This window comes from Aptenodytes forsteri, unplaced genomic scaffold, assembly GCF_000699145.1.
Source record: "Aptenodytes forsteri isolate BGI_AS27 unplaced genomic scaffold, ASM69914v1 Scaffold54, whole genome shotgun sequence".
Lineage (NCBI taxonomy): Eukaryota > Metazoa > Chordata > Aves > Sphenisciformes > Spheniscidae > Aptenodytes > Aptenodytes forsteri.
This window is the reverse complement of record NW_008796044.1, coordinates 13884098-13901695: the sequence shown is the minus strand read 5'-3', so window position 1 is coordinate 13901695 and position 17598 is coordinate 13884098.

Sequence of the window (17598 nt, the reverse complement as noted above, 5' to 3'; positions counted from 1 at the left end):
TGATATTTCACCCTCCAGCTATTTCCCACATTTTATGATTAAAGTAGGCTTTCAATTAACTTGTCTTATGGATCAGATGCCACCTGCAGATACAAATACAAACATAAAAAATGGAAGGTTGCTCCGAGGCTGGAGAAAAATCCCGCACTTTATCACTTGTTTAAATCCAGCCAGCTTGATAGCGAATGGAGGCTGTCGCTGACGGCTCTGGAGGAGGAGATGTTTAGTTTTCTGTGCATCCACCATTCAGCACATCTTCCATAAGCACTGGCGCTGCTGACTTCTGTAGGACTATGGGACACAAAAGGGGTCACCCTATAGACAAGTGACTTGTTTAATGGTAGAAGACTACAAGCATGTATGATTATTCATTCTAAAAGTATTTTAATAAGTAACTTCAAATCTCTTTCAGGCTATTCTTCTGCAGGATCTTAGCAAGCATTGACCTTCTCGTGCTGTGCTCCCTTCTTGTACATGTTGATGAGCGAGAGGGAACTCCACTCTCCTACACCTTCACACCATTGGGAAAGCAACCATTAAAATCTAAAATGACCGGCTAATATTATCAGAATAAACCCACACATTGCAGGAATTCCAGCTGATATGAAATGAAGCTGACTTATCCCGCTGCAATTTCCACTGGGGGAACCGCAGCGAGATACAGTGGGGTTTGCGCAGCGTTAGCTCTTCCTCTGGCAGACTCGGCCGGGGGCATTGCCAGCTGAGCTCCTTAGGGCCCTCAGGGGCGATGCAGAAGAGGAATTGTGTAAGTCTATGAGATAACTTGTCTGTTCTTCTGGGAGGGAGAGCAGGAAGGTTTTAGAGGACTTCCAACATGCAATGTAATATTTTCTAGTGGAGTTCAATCAGTGGCTCACAAATTTTTAACGTTATATAGACTATTAAGTGGTCTGGAAGACATAGTTGTAAATGTCTGTATTCTCTTTTGCAATCTACATATGCCAAATTTGTATAATTTGTATTTCCACTAGAAAAATTTTAGGGAATCACCAAGTTAAAAAGGGTTGAAACCCGTCCGTCTGTGCTTTAACTGCAGGTTACCACCACAACGTAAAGGAGCACGTGGATTTTAGCCCCTGCCTGCAGCTATGCCAAGTAACCTGCCATGAAAAGATGACTGCAGTCAAACGAGGGATCTGTGCATGAGGGAGTGTTAAGGTCAATCCCAACGGTATTCTTAAAGTAGAGAAATACCCTAATTACCCCAGAAGTACCTTCACACGCAAGGTTTCAAGCTATTTATAACACAGTTGAGCCTTTTTTCTTGTAACATTCTGGTAGAGACTGCAGGAGACCAGTGAGTAATTTGCCTTTAAGACAAATGTGTGGATGATTTTCATGCCTTGGCTTTGCTTTCCAAGATACCCAAGCAGCAGCAGAAAGAAGACGGGCCCTCAGGGGCAGCGTGAAGGGGCAGCTCAGCCTTGCTGAGCCCCTCACCGCTCCGGCCGGGCTGCTGTCAGTACAGAGGCCGGCCGCTCTGGGACATCTCCAGGGCCACCAAGGGCCCTTCACCCACTTGTGACCTGGGTGAGGCTTTGCCTCATACAGAAATGGGTTTGGAGGTGACAGGGGCTGCCTGGCAGCCTCTAGTGGCACCGCTGGGTCCCTGCAGAGCTTTGCTTGGCTTAGTCCAGAGTTTAACCCAGAAAAATTTGGCCTTCTCAGCTCTCAAAGTTTAAAGTTTTGTACACAAGCAGGTTTGGTCCCTGCGTGTCCCTGCCCTCCCTTCACGGGTAAGTCGGTCTCGCACGACGTGGGGCAGGGAGGTGACGGCTGCCAGATAATCCGGTTAATAGGCTCCCTTACACTTGCCGCTGCGGGCACGTGTATGGTTTGCTTATAAACAGCGTATTCAGGCCCAGCAGTCACAATTAGGATCAAATCAGGATCCCGCTGTGCTAAGGAGTGTGTTCTTCTGGAGAGCTGTAAATTTATGAATGGTGAGAGCCGGGAGGATGGATAGCATACAACATAACAATGTGTTTAAAACATCTAGCATCTGTGGGGTGGTTTTTTCCCAAATTAATACTAACTCTCCTTTGGCTTTTTGCTAGACAACCACTAGCTAGTCAGTTAAGTGACATCGCAGCAAAAATAAAAATCAAAATAGGATCTGAGGGTAGGGAGTCCTGGTCTTCTGAGTGAAGTCAGGGCAGGGGATCAAGATATTAAAGTCAGGAGAGAAGCAGGGGAAGGAGCTGCCACGTCGACGGGAAAGGGCCATATCACTTTCGGAGCAGGCACGGTGCAGGGCAGGAGGAGGTACAAGAGCATAGCCACAGAAGAGGGAGGTGCTGGTTTACAAAAGCCCTGGCAGATGGGTAGGCATGTGCATGAGCCAAAACACCTCCCAAGATTCATTAAGAACCCAAGGAAAGACTGCTGGTTGAAAACTAGGTGTTTACCCCCAAATCATCTTACTTTCAAATGAGATGGAAACAAAAGAAGAATTTAGGAATTACTACTAAGTAATAAAATGCTTGTTACAGGGTCATAAAAGTCATCCCGTTTCCCTACAAAGGCAGCTGTGATAACAGAGTTGTTTTTCCTTTCCATTTCTTACAAGCCAGTGAACGACTGTAGAAAATCAAGTGCTCTGTGTAATGCTCCGCTTCGTGGTTGGCACAGTTGAGCTGCACTTTTTAAGGAGCATAACGTCCTCCGTGGGGAAGCTCTGCAGTGCCTCACTGCGAGTAGAGCCAAACCGCAGGGCACGCTAGCCTTCTTCCTGCCGCTGCTGGTTATTGGAAGTGAGACTCCAACATCTTCAGGACACTGCATGAAATATCACACCAGGCATCTATCCTGTGCCACTTCGCAAAAGTCATAGGCAGCCTGATTTCTAAAAGGCAAACGGGGCAAATAGTTTTATAGCATTTCTTTTTGAATTGCTTGCTCTCTGATTCAGCTTCTCTGCTGTCTTCCAGAGATGAGCGTCAGGAATACTTTCTTGTAGATGCTTGGAAGTGAGGAGTAGTCCCTTGGAGTTACGATAGCTATCTCGGGGAGTGGTGCCAAAGAGAGGCAGCACATTATCGTGCCCTTTCTAATACTGTTAAGTGCACAAGGACCACCTGTAACAGAGTTATCACCGTTTCAATCAATGGAAATGATGCCATAAGGGCAGCTATCGATTAGAGGGAAGAAACAGGTTTAAATGAGCAAAGGCAAAACCAATGACGACTTTGAGCTGGCATTCAGCGCGGGTCTTTGTTCAAACGACTACCGCTCCTGGGAGCACCCAACCCTCCTATTTTCTGGACGCGGTTATGTCTACTGAAGCTCAGATATCTTTACCCCACAGCTGTTCGCTGGACTAGAGCATCCGGGCTGATGCAGAAACCTCCTGATGAATTCTGTGGTTTGGGTTACAAAGCCGGCAAAAATGACAATTGCTTAGTTCCCTGTAACATTTTCAAATCAACTTTCTATATATTACTAAGCTATATATGATGCAACCCATCAGTTCTGACTGGGAAAGGCTGGGATTTGTGTGTTCAGCTGTTACTAGTGATGTAGGAAGGAAAACATCTGCATCAATTCAGTCACCTCCGTGAGCAACAGAGTAGATCAGACGCTACGGAGTGGGCAGAACTTCTATTAAAAATTTGAGGATTAGGTCATATCTTATACAACCTTTTTTATCTTTTAGTGCGCTTAAAAATATGAAGCAATCCTTTTAATCATTAATCTTTCAGAAAAAAACCCAAACAAACAAGAGCAAGTCTTTTACAGCTGCCTATACTGGTAATCAGTTAAAACTAAAACCAGACATGGCTTTTTTTTTTTTTTTAAAACTCAGAGTAGATCAGACGCTACGGAGTGGGCAGAACTTCTATTAAAAATTTGAGGATTAGGTCATATCTTATACAACCTTTTTTATCTTTTAGTGCGCTTAAAAATATGAAGCAATCCTTTTAATCATTAATCTTTCAGAAAAAAACCCAAACAAACAAGAGCAAGTCTTTTACAGCTGCCTATACTGGTAATCAGTTAAAACTAAAACCAGACATGGCTTTTTTTTTTTTTGTTTTACAACTTCGTTATATGGAACATATACGGAACATCACTTTTCCTGTGCGTAGCAGTACAGCAGTTGAAAAACAAAGGTCTTTTATGGACAAGCTACAGGTCCTTCAAAATACTGTCAAACATTTCTCCTGCCAAATAAGAACAATTTTACACCATATAACATAGTGTAATACACCCAACACACCCTATGACGCATCAAGTAATACTGCGTCATTAACAAAGTTACTGGAACCAATGCTTAAAGAAGTAATTTATTTTAAAAATATGCTCTTTTACCCTGCATTATCTGCTTTTTTAATCTGACCTGAGGAGGTGGTCTGATAAGTCTCATTTTAATTCAGCCAGTCCAGCACTAAGGAGGAGTTTCTTTTTTAGAAGCACTTGAATGTTTCCATTAAATTGCTTTTTTCTTTCCTGGAGACCTTTATAACCACGCAAAGCACTCCAACACCTAATTTTAAATACACCAGCAGTTTCAATGAGATCAATGAAATTACTCACATTCGCTGCATAAGCACTGAAATGCTTTGTAGGGCCACAATGAGCAGCTACAAAGCAAGTATGAACCACATCCTTTGATCTGAATCTACACATCCTCACACTTGGAGAAAGCAGGATTGGGGCTGCAGTCTGGTTTTCAGCGATAACTGACAGAATTCTTGAAATCTCCCATCCAAAAAAGGGTATTTTTGCAGCTTGACTTTATTACTGCTGGGGTCTGGAGCAGATGTCCCCTCTGCATTCCTGCATGCTAATCACCTCCGCTCCCCCTTGACGTCTGCAGCCTGGGCTGCTCCTCCTTCGCTTCCAACTCTTTCATGGTGTTGAGCCAGAAGGTTACTTCACCTGCTGCATTGTATTATGATTTTCTTCATTCAGTTCTGCAGTGGTGAGATACAGTTTGCAGCAGGGCCAGTTGTGTTCCTTAGCGGCTGTACAAGCCTCCAGGGATGTACACTAGAAAAATGCACAGAATAAAATCCCCCGAACCTCCACAAGCATCACCTAAGCACCACAAACACTTAAATGAAAGCTATTTAATGTAAGAAAAACACAGACATGGCCTGAATCTCTTCTCTGGCTGAGAAGCTTTTTTCTAACAAAACAAGACTTACAGGATCTGGCCCCTGTAGTGTAACGGGCAACAGAATCCTCTCAGAAAGGAAAACCTTTTCCTTCTGGCTGGACCGTACTAACCCCACAAATCTATAGTAAAGCCTATAAATATATTTTCAGCTTTCCCTCATTCAGATCCACTTGGGAACACATCAGATTTACTGTTTCCTTAGGTTAAACGTTTTTCAGCTGAAACCTGCAGACATCAAAGGGCAGTTGATGGATTCTTGTCAGGTTTGCTGGAGTTTTCCATGAGAATCTCCCAGCTGGGTACTGTATCTCAACCATATAGGGTGGAGTTGCTCTCATTACTAATGTTCTCCTTAGCCCCCATCTATATCTACTAGCGGGACACCGTGTGTGAGATATCAGCTGCCTTGGCCGACAGCCAGAGAACTGAACTCATGACATCCCCAGCAAAAAGCCGGAGCCGCAGGAGCCAGAGCTGATGTACAGCTTTGCTAAGCTAGAAAAGGATACAGCCTTTAACCTTCTCACCCATTGGTAATGATATGAGCACCACGTTCTTGGCCAAAATTCAGTGAAGCATCCCTTTAGTCTCTAGGCATGCACACTTTCTCACTTCGGCTAGAAGACAATGTCAAATGGCAGTCAAGGGACGCGATGAAGTATTGCACCATGCGAACCACCATCGCGGGGCGTTGAATGGCAGAGCTTCCCAAATCAGAGAAAAACATATATGAGCTCAGCTGGACTTTCAGAGTGAAGTGCCTCTGCTCCTGAATGAGGCTCTGTGGCTTGTCTCTGAGCAATTCTACTTTTTTTTTTTTTTTAAAGACACAGCTTAGAAACAAAGTTAAAATCATTTACACCACTAAGCAAAACCAGAAAGATTGTCCCAGTCCCACCTTCATGCTAGTGTTTATTCACGACTCAGGTCCTTCTTTTGCAAGCCATAAAAGACACCTCACAAGGAAAGGAATTTGTTGAGCTGACCCTGGTCCAGTCCCCAGTGCCATCAGCCCCAAGTACGAGAAGATGGAGGGGAGATTCCGGTTTTAGGTCCTGTTTACAGAGCTGGGCACCATCCTGCACATCCACATTTCATCTACAACTAATAGCATGTTCCCCGTTGTACTGAAATTAAATAAAGAGCTGACCAGCCTGTTGGGGACATCACTAATAGCGTGAGCCATCTGCACTCCTAGGACGGCTGGTTCCTCCCACGTCACCGCAGTGAAGGTTACTGGCAGGACACCCAGTTTACGTTAGGACTTGTTCCCAGAGCTTTCCTATCATCCTGTCCTGAAGGGAATTTTACTTGATATTTCTGCAAGCACCACCCTTCAGAAGCGGCGTGCCGCAATTACATGTCAGAATCTGGTTAAGTTTGACTGGTAACTTCATATCAGTTGTTACTTCTACATTCACTTACTTAAGAACAAGTAAGTCACCGCAAGCAACCCCCCTTCTCCACTTAAAATGTGTCTTTTATAGGATGTCAATTTTTTTAGGTAATTTTTTTTCTGTAAACTTTATAAAAAATAATTTAGAAACATGCAACCTCATTGAAGAACCATTCCTGCTATTAACATTTACCATGTGATTTACCAGCTGACTGGGACACAAAATTAATATCCACTCTTTGGAAAAGTTGAGGTTTGGCTCGACTACAACTCTGGAAAACAGGAGGACTGCAGTGATAATTCATCTTCTAGATTACCCAGATGAGAATTAATGAGGTTTTACTGGTAAAAGTTTAATGAAAGAAAAGGTGATATTGCCACATATTGTAATAAGCACCTGCCTGAGACAGGCTTGCACTGAAAAACAGATGACACAGTGACTACAGTGTATCAAGAACTAATTTAAACTACACAGAACAAACGTCTGGAAGATTTGGAAGTCTGGCCAGTTCCTCTGAGAATTGTTACTTTTTCTACCTTTAAGTTCTTTTACTTTTTCTACATTAAAGTTGGCAACAGGATCCCAGCCTGCTGCTGCAGAAGAAAAGTTCTGGCTTGTCAAAAGCAAGACATAAAACCTCAAACACAATTTAATTACAGTAGGCTTATGGTTCAATCCTGAAAAAACCTGAACAGTTCAGAATAAGCAGAGCCAAGCTGGATCACATATTCTTGTGACAGCATCCATTTCCTATGGCATAAAATGCTGGCATTTCTGCTCTCACAACTGTAAATAGATATATACAAATATAATAGATTAGATGTGTAATATTTTTTACACGACCAGCCACACCTGAAGATACATGCCATGTAGGAGGGTTAAGCCTCCTGGTACATGTCAGCTGTGCTCTGGCCCAGGTCTGATGAGGAAAGAACTCAGTCGTTATCCCAGTGGCCAAACTGCAGATGTTGTCGTCCAGATGTGGGCGCTTTTAAGGGCAGTCTGAAAGCAATTATAAACCCAGCCAAATGAGAAACCTGAGGTTAGATCGCCTTCATTTCATTTAAGAACATTTCATTGAAGCTCTGCTTTTCAGGCCACAGCAGGCTGTCATAACACATAAGTTAATTATGAAAGTCCAGTTATTAAACAAAAAAAACAAGTTTGCACCTTTATTGGAGCTGAAATATTTCCCAAGCGAGCAGTAAACAAAGTGTCTGTACTAAATAAATCATGGGATGAATGTATTATTGACATACAAATTAACTGGGCTGAATGCTTCAAAACCGCGTCTGCATCTTTGTCCAGTCCCATGCAGATGCTCTCACCAGGCCAACACAAAGCATCATCTTATCACAAAACTTACAGGAATATTTGTCCAAAGTAATTTACATTGCTCCTGTTGATGTACAGCTCGTAGGGAAGAGGGCTCTGTACATTTTATCTGCCAGCTGGAGGGCAGACTCAACTAAGTGGCCAGACCCTGTCTGTTAGAAGCGCTGCCCCCGGCTATCGGCACACCTCTCGGGAGCACTTTGGGCTGGAAGAGACTGATTCCTTTCAGCAGCACTGCTAGCTGACGCAACCAGTTTAATTCGGCGTTCCCATGCAGGTACACACAGTCTGCCTGAGCTCGCTGCTTTTCCCAGCCCCGGTCCTCTGCTTGCTCAGCACTACCTGCATGCTTCCGCAGCAAAATTATCCCGCACGGTATTACAGAGTCAAGCCAAGACAAGCTCTTTCGGTAACACGGTGAAGGAGCTTACGGAGGAAAAGTGTCTCTAGAAATGGCAGGGTGGAAGGGAAGGGCTCTAGCTTTTGTGGAAAAACAGAAAAACTTGGTGCCAGGTGCTCATCCTCTCTGGAAGCAATCTTCCCGCCCCGTACCCCTTTTTATAAAACAACATGAAACTTTGCAAAGCCTAATTCTGTCTTTAAAAAAAAAAAAAAAAAAAAAAAAAAAAAAAAAAAAAAAAAAAAAAAAAAAAAAAAAAAAAAAAAAAAAAAAAAAAAAAAAAAAAAAAAAAAAAAAAAAAAAAAAAAAAAAAAAAAAAAAAAAAAAAAAAAAAAAAAAAAAAAAAAAAAAAAAAAAAAAAAAAAAAAAAAAGTAATGAAATGAACATGTGCTACCACCTGCTGTCCGTTATTTGCAAGAGCAGCCTCCTCAGCACGGTCTGGCGCCGGACGGTCTCTGCACAGCCCGGGCAGCGTCGCAGCCTGATGTCCCACTCCTGCCCCGGCCCATCGAGGGCAGCTTCAGCCTGTGCAGGGACAGCCCGGGAGGGCAGGAAAGAGCCACGCTAAAGAGAAAGGGTCTGAGATTTTGTCGAATTATGTTCAATAAAGAGCAGCGTCGAGGACAGAATTAGGAGACGAGGTTAAAGGGAAGGTCAGAAAGGTGCCCAGGCCGGAGCAGTTTCATGCGAATGTCAGACCCGTGGATGCACACGGAGGTACCAAGACGGAGAAAACAGCAAGGGCAGCTCCGCACACCCATGTCCTGGGCTCTCTCCTGCGGCCCATCGTCACCCACTGGCACATCACTGCTGCTGTTACAGCCGGCCATTATGGCAAACAACGGCAAAAGATTCACTGAATACATACGAGTTTAAATAAACAAATTTCTGTACGGGTCACTTCACTTCCACACATCCCCACCAGGTCATCGACTCCGAACTAGCGACGCAGATCTGGAGCAATAAATCACCTATGGCTGGCAAGAATAACAGCCCAGAGCTCACAAATACAAAGAATGTATTTAATCTTTTTCTGTTGCTGTGGTAAGCAAACAGAGCATGCCCGGCACATTAGGCAGCAAAGGTCTGGGCTCTTCTTGTGTTAATGTATTACCCATAATTATTTGTAAAATAAAACGGTACTTTCCCTAAGTCTAGGTACTTACCATTCGCTGCAGCCAAAGGACTCCCAGGAATCGTCATCTTCACAAAGCCTTGACAAATAGGGAATTAAAGGAGAAAAAAAGATCTGGTTCCAATTGTTGTAACCAGAACCACGTATGTCCTGAACCCATAGTTATACATAAGATCTTACAGGAGAAAAAGAATGGAAAAAACTTCTGGGCATCAAAAATCCACCTTTATCCTTCTCAGCCTGTGCAGAGGCTTTTGTGTTTGCAAGGGCCCTGGGCACAAAAGTTACACATCTCAAAGTCTTCACATCTGCTTCTGTCACTGGTGCTGCTCGTCCACGGTGCCTCTCGTCCAACACCCTCAAAACACTTCTACAACTAATTAATCAAGCACGCTGTTTTACAAAGGTTAAATGAACTAATCCCTCACATACAACGCTATATAGCTGAGCAGCAAACTTCAAACACCAACTCGGTGCAGAACACGTTACGGGTTTGTCTCGAAGAGCCGATGCGCTCAGCTGTGCTGGCAGAGATCACACGTTGAACGTTTGTGAACAGGGATGGATGTTACCTTTTCCAAGCACATGTATGAAAACAAAGTATGGCTAAATTTAATTAATAAATTAATCACATATAATACTTTGATCGACTGCAACAGAAGGTTTGATTGCAGCAGAGATTTCATCAGTAACTTCCCTGGCCTTCCCAAGCCTGCTGCAGTTTGCTCTGAAAGCAAACCTCCACTAGGTTGGTTTGGAAGCGATCATTTCTATAAGCACGTTTACCCCAGTTTTATCTGAAACTATTTCTGTTCAGCCACCGTGCTGGAGCAGTAATTACCAAGGACTAAAAAGGCCAACGCAGCATTGGTGTAAAGTAGAAAGGCAAAAGGTATTCAGAGAAAAAGTAAAAAGGGGAGTAAGTTCATGGCAATCCAGGCTTCACAAATATGTTTCAAGGCTCTTCTCTTACTTTCCGTGTGCCATAAAGAGAAGAAAGAAACAATCTACAGTGAAATAAAAATGAGCAAAGGAAGAAAATAGCGTGTGTGCTAAACCCATTTTTTTCAAAACCTCGATGGCATTTCTCTGCCACAGCACTCCACATCTATCCGTAGGCTTGAGCCAGCGAGCGGATGCTGGGTTACTTCACTCTCATAGCATGAACTCGTACTCCTTGCTATTCTCAATCTGTCACATTCAACAATCACATGCGAAAATGACTCAAGCTGCCAGTTGTCTGCGTGTTGTGCTTGTTGAGCATTTGCCAGTTCCTCAGGAGTAGGCTTGATATTGAAAGCCACACTTTTGGAAATGTGGTTTAGCCTGAGGCTGCTGCATTAGGCTCAAACATTTTGATTTTTATCCTACAACTTTTTGTGCTTTTTTTAGTCTTGCAGCCCAGCATTTCTGGACACAGAGGAAACAACGGCAGGTCAGATCGGTGGCTCGTTCAACCTGGCATTTCACCCGACTGAAGGCATTTTTTCAAAGTGCCTAATATTTTGGAAGGAGTGGAAAACCTCTTAATGCACCACACCAATCACCAGCTGTAAACGCTGGACAAATTTTCTTCCTGTTACCTGCAGTGATCACCTGAGGAGCAGGCAATGATTTTCACCTTTTTCTGAGCAAATGCCGTTTCGTGGTGCAGCCTTTTAGCCAGCAGGGCTGCAGACACCGAGTCAACCCCCTCCCCTTTGCGGCAGTGAATTCCCTGCGTTTGTTCAGCTCACTGAGGTCTCCCAGCGCTTGGAAACAAACCTCTTCCAGTTTCATAATCTCAGCTCCAATGCCTGCCTTCAAAAAGAAATTACAGCCCCAAGGATGCGTACCGTAGCCTCCACTGACTATAGGGGCAGCCTATGGTGAGCAGCTCGCAGACACGTACGATATACGCCCACGCTTATTTAGGTGAATCCTACCCCAGAGTGTCCCAGAGCAACAGACCCAGCTCTGCAGAAGGGAAGCGATCCAACGTGTAGCTCCATGAGAAGCTGCCGAGTTTTAGTATTTCAATATTTTGGCTGTGTTGGCGTTTCGCCCAATACTATGTTGTCCCCCCTCCCCACAAACCTGGTGTCCTAAGGGAAGTATTTTATTGATTCAGATAATATAGAAATACCCACACTTCACTAGCTACATTTATTCAGTCATTTTGTACTTTTTTTGTAACTACCAATGAAAAAAAAAGAATATTACTATCTGTAATAGCCTCATGATTAAAGTGTACTTTATAAATTCAGTGGAGGTTTTTTTTCCCCACTAGAGACTGTCCTTAGCCAAAACTCTTCAGATAAATAATGATCTCCTATACAAAACATTCAGCAATGAGGACATTTAACATCTTGGAAACGTGTAACAGGTAGCAAAAGGAAGACTATGTATAGCTGTAATTGGAAATTGTATGAAGTCACTTACTGTTATATAAGTGTAATTTGTGCCTAAGGTTTGATGCAAGAAGTAAGAAAATTATAGAGATTGATTCTAAAAGCTTCATGCAACCATTTTATTGTTATTCAGAGTAATTAAACTGAGTTACTAATTTACAAAAAGTAAACAATAAATCACTCATTCTGTCCCTCAAATTTCACAAGTCAGGTCAAGGTAATGACAAACGAAGTTTGCAACGTCTTCTAATAATGTAGCAAATGAACTTTATATTCAAGAAGCCTCCATAACTTCCCCCCATTACATAGATAGCTGTCTGAAAGCATACGGTTTGTGTAAAGACTGCATATACCATATGCACATATCACTTCACTTGCCACTGAAACAGTTGTGTCATGGGTGGAATGTGGCAACTCTACCCACACACAGTAATGTGATACAACAGATGAAGATAGTGGAAAGCCGTGAAACTGCATGGAGAAATTTAAGTAGATTGAGTCCACCTCTACTTCAATGGGAATTAGATCAGGCCCCAAATGAGAATTTATGCATGACAGCTGGATTAACATATATATTTCCTGAAAGATAGTACCTTTATAAGCTGAAGAGTTCCATAGTGTCACCCTGGAGCATTAGTTCATTTTTTATTAAGAGAGAAACCATCATTTTGTAATTCATGGTAATTTCCTTCAGGACATAGGTCTCCTTAGTTATCTCTTTTGAGTCCCGATCCTACTTAATTTGCAAGGTACGAGACTGCAGCAGGGACAGCTCAGTGTATATTTGAGTTATAGTCCCCATATATTCTGGTTCATGAGTAGGAAACCGTGCAAGCGTAAGGGACCCAATTAAGTTAAAAGTTCAGCAGTCTTCCGTTTCAGTGAACTATCAGGCGTCAAATGATGATGGTATTATTGCATTTTCTTGCACAAGAAAAACTGCACACCCTCTTTTTTTTAAAACCATGCCCAAGCGGCAGTACCCTGCCTGTCTGATCCGCGGTGTGAAATCCTGGCACTCCTGAAGGCTGGAGCTTCCTAGCGGTCGTACGAAACTAAATCAGACATGCAGTGCCACAGTAGGGGGAAGCTTTACAGTGCAGGAGCACAGATGGGATCAGCTTGCAAGTAAATATGTTTCTGTTGCTAGAGAAAAGCATAGAAAGCAACAATGAATAAAGATGAAAAGTAAGATGCTGACAGAAGAAGGGAAAAAAACCGCCAAAAGGGGTACAAAGAGAAGAGGATATGGTAAAAGGACCAAAAAGCTGGACGGGTAGTTTGAGCGGCCGGCTCTCCACTAACGAGAATCCTTCCATCTTACATCGATAATGCCATTATGTGGCATTTAACCTCTCAGTTGTGACTCCATGACTGGGCATTCAAGTATTTCATCGCAATTTTCACTATTCACTCATACACACAAAAGCTCTTCCCATGAAAGGGAAAAGCCTTGTGCTCCTTTTGCGGTGCTTTGAATGCAACCAGGAGCTCTGCCCATGTAATGAATGCATGCAGGTCATACCTTTTACTTCTTTTTTCATATCATTAACTTAGTTTTAATATGAAAAGATGGTCATCTTCTTGGAGAACGGTAACCAAGAGTTGGAGAGGTGATTCTAGAGTCAAAAGTCTGTAAGAATCAGCCTGTACCTAAAAAATGACAATGAGGAAAACAAGATCATGGTTCATAATTCCATCTTCTTAATAGTGTTCAGTTTTTAATATTTGATTAGGACAAGTAAGAATTATGGTATTCTTAGATCTGTTACTTTACTACTACAGCATAGCACAAATGCACACACTAGAAAATATTACTGTCTAAATGCTCCGTAGTCCTGCAAGCTTAAGGTAGAGAACAAGATTCAGCACACGTTTAAACTGTTACAGTCCTAATAACAGATCAAATATCTAAGTAATTGTAACAGTCATCTAAACATGGCATAAGCATCTCAGGTGGTGGCAGAGCTAAGTATTAGTATCCATAACTGGCAAAAAGGAGTTAGAAATTCTTCTCTCACTATGGAAGCGTTCATACTAAATGCAGATATTTCTAGAAAGAAAGCTTTTGATCATATTCAACTTCTTTTCAAGTACTTAGACCATTTTTGTGTAACAATGCATATTAAAGTAATGCTAAGGCTGCAAAGCCCTTACCTATAAATTGTGCCATCCCAGGATTAAAATTCCTTAATTCAGCTCTGTTGTGGATATGCATAAGGGGAGTTTTCAATTATCTTTTTATATACAAGTCTTCTGGAAGCCACTGAACTCCATTCCATGCAGAGGAAAGCAGGAATATTAATTGCCTCAATGCCTTTTGTATGGGCCTTTCACTGTAGTTTTAATGCTCAATAAACACCAAAGATTTATCTTTACTATCCAACTGTGACAGAAGATGCTCTTACATTCACTCGGTAGATGGAGAACAGGCCATAAAATTTAAGGCTGAAATCATTAAGGATGCAATGATTTTAGATGTACAATATGAGTGCTCCAAATCCTCATTTTTCAGAGTACCTGTCATTTTAGGAATGTCCCGTGTTCAGAGCAGTGATCCCACTGATCTCAATAGCCACGGAAGTTACCCTGCAGTTCAGATCCCTGTCTCTCTACCTGGATATATTGAAAATGTAGACCGTAATTAAGCTCTGCCCTCCTACTCGGGATCCCTCTCCTCCTCCCAATTACTCCCTTCTTTCCTCCTCATTATCTCCCCTGCTTTGCCATAACACTGCTCTCCTCCCCGCTTCATTTCTTGCCTCCAGTTACACTGGTTTTTTCACATTTCCTGGGCCCAGAAAGTGGGGGAGCGGAGAGCACTGAGCCTTTCCTTGTTCACCTCTTCTGTAACCCCAGACACAAGAGCTTTCACAAGCCGTGACAGCTCTGAACCTGCTCTCTCTCAGGATGGGGTGATGTCTCTTCAGCTCACCCATCGTGTATGAGCCATGCAGGATGAAGGATCTGTCTTTTACTACAAAGAATGTAGAAGTCAAACAAGCCTCTACTGTACAACCGTATATAGATATTTCAAAAGAGCATAGCTTCACCAAATTTGGCGATTTAAACAAAGCAAAAAGTACCATAGCTCAGCCACAAAGACAACTCTCTGCCACAAGTTTCACATCCCTCTGTCAGTGCACGGAGGCAACGGGACCTCCAAACAGCTGTAAGTTTTGGTAAGATGGACCAAGTAGCGCTCCCCGAGTCCTCCCAGGCACCCTTCCAAGATCCTGCCTTGGATGCATGCACGAAGAGGGGAGATGACAGGGGTACTAAGAGTTTTTAAACTACTCACAGCAAATATTTCTGGCTTCGGGTATAAGGTCAGAAAGGTTGTAAGACATTCACCTTCATTTTGTGGGACACATGGTTGTGTGTCACAAGCAAGGTTTGGCCCAGCTGGCCTTATTCCACAGCACAAAAAGGTATTTTTGTTTTAGGGCTAATGAATGAAAACTTAAGCTCAGAGTATGGTAAATTCAACGTTGTGTTAAAAAAAGGGACTAATTTCTGCTCTAATCCGATTGTCTTTAACAGCAGTGCTGTCCCGAACTCAGGACAACGGCACTCCATGCGACACAGCAGCTCCCGAGACGCATGGAAACTCTCATGGGCAGGCAAAAGATTAATGGGAAGGGCTCTCTTTTGATTGATGAATCTGTGACCTTGAGCAACAAGAGCACTTGCACGAAGTATATCTGCCATGCGAGACGGACAAAATGAAAGAGGCTCATGTTACACTCTCAGATCTCATTAAGCACCCAGACCAGAAACACCGATACTGGCACTGGCCATCTGCTCCAGTGTTTGCCTGGTTACAGGTCTGATAACACTTACAGGGAGCAAAAGTTAATCATACGTACAGATGAGCAACAGCACTTCTGCACAGGAAATTCAGTGGAGCGTAACAGTTTCTAAAAAAAACCCCACATACCTGTTTTTACTTCATTCTGTCGTTTCAAACCACACAGGCAAGCTGGCAGTTCAAAGGAAAATTGTTGACGTAGAAGGCCACAACTTCAGACTCTTCAAATATTGTTTTTTTAATAAATAACCTGTAACGTTATCAGAAAGTTAATTAACTTGAAATCTGCCAAATTGCTGGATTCTCCTGTTAGTTTATATAATGGGCAATAATACAGAATTATTTCTTAATTGCTTTTAAATTATTTCCTCTAATGCTCTTTTTTGCTTATCTCAGTTATTTGAGAATCACTAGTATTTTCTGCCATTTGTTCTCCACTTGCAGCGATGAAGGCCCTCGCCAGTAGACCTTTCCAAGTCTACTGTAATATTACCCCAGCGTCCATCCCCAAGGAATGAAGTTTCCCTGCAAGTGTTTTTCGAGAGACTTATGATCAGCTGAATTTTCTTTGCTGAGCAGCAATTCCTGGAAAATCCTGCAATGTATTCAAAGACTTTCCTACTGCTTTTGGAGAATTAGCTCTGAGCAAAACGATATAGTCTATTGAGGCCATATCTGACCTAGAAAGTATTAACTGAAGAATGTGCAGGACAGCTGGTTATCGGAAAGAAAAGACACGAAGCGCAGGAGAATGACATGCAGAGCTACTCGAGTTAGTTCTGAATGACTGTCAGCTCTCAAGAGCCAGCCAAGCCTGGGAAGCAGATACGGCACCTCTGCCAGAGCCTGTGCCGCATCCCGTAATGGAGCTAGCTCAGATATCTCTAGCACAGGACTGCGCCATGCGGCGAGGAGATAGTTTATCATCCGAGAGCATTTCAGATACGTGATATGATAAGGCTGAACAGAAATCTGAAGTATAGCAGGACTATTTCCAACAAAGCGCCAAAGGGCTCAGCCTTTCAACAGAGGACGTTCTGCGATCAGGTTTGGTCTGCAGCGTGCGAGTCATCCTTTTCAGAGCGCTGCTCTTGATGGTCGTTGGTGGTGCTCCTCAGAAGCATGACCAGGTACCATCCTCCTTTAAATTATGTTAAAAGAGAATGCCTTGTTGCACAACAGTGTGAGCGCTGTTTATTTCCAGCTACCTACCCAGTTATACCTAAACAGATGAGGCTTCAATTCGTTTTTAGCTTTCCCAGTTCAGACATAGGGTTGTGCATCTGGGATAATGTTTTTTTCTTTACTATTCCTGTCGATGAGGTGGTACATACCAAGTGCACATTTGCTGCTGCATCACCAATGCCTGAACATTTTAACTCTATGAAAATCAGAGGAAATCCTTCATTTGGAAGTCATTATTCACGATTTTGGCCAGTATTACACCACGGATAGCGCTTCCCCACCGTCACTTCACCTAGCATCTCCCGTCTTACTGTAGAGTCTTGTTGCACAGGGGCAGCAATAACAACACTTAACAAGAACGTCCTGAATTTTTCCAAATATCTTGGTACACATCCATCAATCGGTTCAAGGGAGAAAATGATGTGAGCCGTAACCCGAGTTTCACAAAGGTGCTGATGGCAATTCTGGGGGCCATTTCACAGTGAACACTGTTCGTGCAAATGTCACAGCAAGGGATCCGGGGCGCTATTTTGCTACTAAAGACACAAACATATAAAAGATATCCTCTTTCCTAAAAAGCGTTCAGCACACCATCCACATTTTGTCTGAGCACATCTACTGCAAGTTTGAGTTCCTGATTCGGACATTTGCAGGAGAATTTAAAAGTTCTTTTTCAAACAAGTGACTATTTTAGGCTTCCTGGACTCCTACTGGAAACCGTTTCCCTGCGATATACCATTTACACCGGTTTCGTGCTTTACGATACAGCTGACACGTTACTTTCACCCACTTTTCTGCCCC